We start from the raw sequence: 5,558 nt of genomic DNA, 5'->3' as shown, positions 1-5,558 counted from the left end.
CGGTTCTCTACATGCACAGTAGACATGCTACCAATAATAATAAACAGATAATAAAACAAATCAAATAAATAAAAAGCTAAACTGACCAAAATGTGAAGTTTAAGTGGCTCGAATTCAACAGCACTGCGGTGTAATGATTAATGATAACATCTTTTTTTTTTCCAACCCCTCAAAGCCTATGGACTTATTTATAGACCTATAAGTTGTCCTGCCCCAGGTCTTGCACTTGTGTATAAATACCAAATGCGAGTTTGAAAAGGTGCATTTCAAAGACCCATTTAATCTGCTCAGGTCGCATCTGCTCATACAGACATCACGGTAAGTAAACAGAAAAAAATTACATGCACTTTTAATGGACGTTTTGCAATTCTTGAAATTTTTTCACAATTATGAAAATACTGACATTTATTTCAGCACATTTAGTGAATGGTAAATATATATTTAAAACTACTCCAACAGTTTTCAGAAACAAATCACTGTAAAGAATTTCATAAACATTATGGGTTCATAAAGAGTCTGGGTCTTGTCCTTGTTAGAACTTGTCTTTTGAAAAGCATGTGAACAATATTACTCGGTCTTCTTACTTAAATCTTCGGAACATCAGCTATCTTCATCTGTTCCTCACATCCAATTCCACAGCTGTTATAATAATTATTATTAAGTTGAAATAAACAAAAGTAAATCTTATCCATCATTCTTTGTTCCATATTTGATAAAAATCAGAATCAATTTTACCTAATATCTTGTTGCATAACCTTTGAAGCAATCACTGCAAAGAAACAATTTTTTGTAGGTTTCTTTGAGACTTGTGCACCTGTCCACAGGAGGTTTGTTCCACTCTTCATGAGCACACTGCTCCAGCTGTCTCAGGTTTGAAGTTTGCATTCTCCATACTGCATGTTTCAACTCTAACCATAGATGTTGGATATGATTCATATCAGGGCTCAGAGAACGTCACTACTATATAGTCCAGGGTTTTGTTCTTAGCTGTTCTTGGGTGCTGTTTTTGAGCATAGAGGAAGATTAATTCCTGTTAAAATGTAATATTCAAAAATTACAATGCAATATTCAATATGGAAATGTATTTGTGTATATAAATCTAATTTTTTTTATTACCATATGTGCAAATTTTTGTGCAAAAGAAAATTCAATTATATAATTTACATTTTCCATTTCCAACAATAGTTTTAATATGTAAATTACATACTAATTTCAATGCTTTATAAGTTGCTAAATTAAAATTAAAATGTTTTACCCAAAATGATTGATACTTGTAACATGTCCAAGCAGAAATGGTAGAAAAATGATCATTTAAATGTTATTTGCAAAATGCATTTTAAAATACACACTGAATTTTGCTAAAAATATCACATGGTGTTATGATGAAAATTCAATCCTAAGTCTCCTAATCGTGAGTATCAATGCATTTAGGATAAATAACATTTAAATGTTCATTTTGCTACCATTTCTGCTTGGACATGTTACAAATATCTATTTGGGCAAATTTTTTTATTTTGCAACTTATAAAAAATAAAACATTTATATAATTTACATATTAAAACTATTTTTGGAAATGGCAAATGTAAATGATATAATTAAATGTATATTTATATACACAAATACAATGCCTATTTGCATACGGTGACCTCTATCCTTCCATAGTTGAAGGACCCATGAGCCAGGAGTTGAGTTCTCGGATATAAGAAGAAAAAAAATTTTTATAAAGCATCAAGTTTTTTTTTCATAAGGCTCAATACAGGATGCTGACATACCCCTGAGCCCTCCCTAGAAAGTGAATCAAGCACATCATTGAGATTTGCAGTTACTTCTAAAAGTCTTTGCCACTTTTGGTTTGAAAGGGTTCACCATTGTAGTGAGAGGAGTTAACATTTTTATGTCTGGGTTAATATTGCTACACTAGACAGTAATGCTGGATGTTTTTTTACCTATTTAGTTTTCAGAGGATTTAGAGTTCCTTTTCAGCCTTTCCTAAGTTGATGATGATAATGAGAAGTGCAAAAGGACACGATTAGTATTTAACATGTGTGGCAGTCTTCCTGTGTCTCTTCCTTAACAGGACACACTCCAAGAAACTCCAGCCATGCTACAAGCACTTCTGATTTGGGGCGTCTTTGCCACCTTTCTCCCTCCTACAACCAGCCAGGGTTGTTTAAACGCCAGCGAGTCTCAGTGTAACGATGCAGATTTCGTCCCAGGATCCAACCTGGCAGGAGAAGGCTTTGATATCACCACCATGGAACGGAAAGGTGCCTTTGTTATCGACATGAGTTCCTGGCTCAAGAAAGACAGAACCTGCACTCTGTGTAAAAATCGCTACATGAGAGGTAAAAAGCAGAAGCTCCCGGCTTCTGTGGTGGACTGGAGATCGAGTAAGAAGTGCAGCATAAAGGTGTCCAGCTCCGTCTACGACTCCAGTGAGTCCTTGGTCAGCTCCAGCACGGCGTCTATTGAAAACCGCTGGCAGACAGACTTGAACCTAGTGATTCCAAATGTCCAGGGATCAGTGATGATGGCAGGCACTAACTCCAAGCTGGCTAAATATTCAATGCAGAAAACCAAAAAGACAAGTTCAGCTTCACCAGCCAGATCGTCAAATGTGGATACTACAAGTAAGAAGTGATCATTTGTGTTTGAACAATGCTGACTCAAGTTGATTTTTATTTAATTATACTAATAGAGAATCAGTCAAATTTGTTCATAAATTCTACTTTATGGTCTGTCTTCTAGGTACAGGGTTTCAAATCGTCCAGTCCTGCACCCGGAGCTAAGTGAAGATTTTAAAAGTCTCCCTCAGAGATATGATAAGTCTACAAAGCACCTGTACTTCAAGCTGATTGACATGTTTGGTACTCATTACATCACAAAGGTGAAGAAGATAATCGAAGCAGCATCATTTATCTGTGTTTAAAGTAGTCTATTTAATCACAGTGAATACAACTTTTTTCTTTTCACAACAGTTTTAGAATAAATAATGTTGACTGGAAACATTGTGACTGTGTACAGGTGACTCTGGGTGGGGAAATTCGCTCTGTGACCAGCATAAAGGAGTGCCAGGCATCACTGCAGGGTCTGAGTGTGGACGAGGTGAAGTCTTGTCTGGATCTGGAGGCTTCTGTCAGTATGGGAATAGCTTTTAACATGCAAAATGAGGCTCATCACTGCAAGCAGGACAAGGAAAAGTCTCTGAACAAAAAAAGCTTCTCCAGCAACTTCAGTGACAGGTTTGTTCCTCCGTCTGTCTCTGGATGTGTAATTCCCTGTTAAATTAATAAGACGCCCAAAATAACACTCAATTCAACTTAGTTGAGAAATTATTCAAAATATATTGAAAATATTAGATCATTTCAAAAACGTTTTTATTTCCTCCAAAAGGGAAACAAACGTGTTTGGTGGCAACACTGAGAATGTCGATCTCCTTTTCTCATCAAATACCGATCCAGAGGCCTATAAGGAGTGGGTTTCATCTCTACCTGCTCACCCTGATGTGCTTTCTTACTCGCTCATGCCTCTTCATGATCTGCTGCCAAGGAAGTCATCAATCCGAACGCATTTACGCAACGCCATCAAGGACTACATCCTCCAGAGGGCTCTGGTACACAACTGCACAAGCCCATGTAAGACTGGTGTAAAGACCAACCCTAAGGAACCGTGTAGCTGCAGCTGCCACAACAACCCAGGTGTGGCCCTCAACTGCTGCCCCACTCAGAAAGGCTTTGCTCATGTCACTGTAACTATTATCAAAGCCACAGGTTTGTATGGAGATTACATCAATCAGACAGATGGGTATGTCAAGATCCTCCTCAACGGTAAATTTCCAAGAGGAAAGACGTCCATAATCCCAAATAACAACAATCCCATTTGGAACAGCGATTTTCATCTGGAAACTGTGGACCTTTCTCAATTCGGGAGTGTGAAGCTGGAGGTCTGGGATGAGGACAGTTGGACAGATGAAGATCTACTTGGGGGTTGTAGTGTTCCACTGAAAAGTGGAACAAATGAGAATGTCTGTAACCTTAATCATGGACTGTTGTATTATAATGTCCAGGTGAACTGCATCACTGGTTTGACTGGTTCTTCATGCATGGAGTACAAGCCTTCTCCCATGGATGCACAGCTGAAGAAAGTGTACATCTCCAGGAATGCATACCCGATTCCCAGAGACATGCTCCTGGAGATTGGTGTGCTCCTTGACGAACGCATTCCCCGCTTTAACATGAGCAACATCCGCAAAGCTGAAGGTTTACATTTATAGTAGACTAGGTACACAACATATATAGAAAATCTGTCCTGTTAATATCTGCTGCAGTTTGCTTTTAAAAGCTTAATAAAAGTTAAAAGATGCAAAACACTACTGAAATATTTTTCATGAAAGCTTGATGTATTGAGAATCCATTAAAATACAGCACTTTGACACTTTAGGAACACCCACAAAGCCCACATGACTTACATTTACATTTACATTTGCGGCATTTATCAGCCGTCCTTATCCAGAGCGACGTACAAAAGTGCTTTAAATCTCTAGTAATGAATAAATCTACACTGGTACGCAAGATTACAAACTTAATATAAATATAACTCGAATTCTACAAACTTGGAAAGTGCTAATTTAGGTATTTAAGGAAGAGGTAGGTCTTCAGTCGTCGCTTGAAGATAGTCAGGGACTCTGCTGTACGGACATCTAGGGGAAGTTCATTTCACCACCTCGGTGCCAGAACAGAGAAGAGCCTTGAAGTGTACTTACCTCTCATTCTGAGAGAAGGTGGTACCAGTCGAGCAGTGCTGGAGGATCTCAGACAGCATGGTGCAGTGCGAGATGTGATGAGGTCACTGAGGAGGTCACTGAGGTTATAGAAATTGATTTTAGCTACATTGCATTTAGAAAGTATTCAGACCCCCTTGACATGAATTTTATGTTGCATCCATATGCAGGTCTATTAAGACCAGTTAGACACATCCAGAACTTAATCCACAGAGAAGTCGTAGTAGCAGGAAAAAGGGTTCTGTACAGATAAAAACAATTTGCCAATGCAAACAAATTCAATGAAACATGAAATCTAATAAACTTTGTAGAGAAAACAAAAACAAGTTTGGCACACAAAAATGGTAATAAGCATCTGCTATAAAAGGGCTGGTGTACAATATGAAAGATACAATAGTTTGCAGTAATGTTAGCATGAACATGGCTTAAAAAATACTATAAACAGGAAGTGTCTTTTGAACCGGATGTGTCCAGTATTCGGGTGACAGGTGAATGTCTTTTAACAAAAAAAAATTATTCAGTATTCAGCAGAGGTGGGAATAAGTCACTAAATGCAAGTTTCAAGTCAAGTCCAAGTCTTAACATTGAAAGTCAAAGTCAAGTCAAGTCATTCTGTTGTAAGGGTCAAGTCAAGGAAAGTCAAGTCAAGTCATTCTCTTTGTCAAGTCAAGTCAAGTTGCAACTTAGTCATCAAGTCATACCAAGTCGCACACAGATTTGTTTGACACATTTTTTAACTCAGGGACTTTTATTACTTATTTAGACACAGAGGGCTGAT

The 5,558-nt window shown here is 37.7% G+C and overlaps 1 pseudogene; it reads left to right on the top strand.

Annotated features, from left to right (window-relative positions):
• Positions 1-225: 225 nt before the first annotated feature.
• Positions 226-4,367, top strand: LOC124397093 (annotated as a pseudogene).
• The last annotated feature ends 1,191 nt before the right edge of the window (positions 4,368-5,558 follow it).

Source organism: Silurus meridionalis, chromosome 14 (assembly GCF_014805685.1).
Source record: "Silurus meridionalis isolate SWU-2019-XX chromosome 14, ASM1480568v1, whole genome shotgun sequence".
Lineage (NCBI taxonomy): Eukaryota > Metazoa > Chordata > Actinopteri > Siluriformes > Siluridae > Silurus > Silurus meridionalis.
This window is presented reverse-complemented; position numbering and strand designations above follow the sequence as displayed.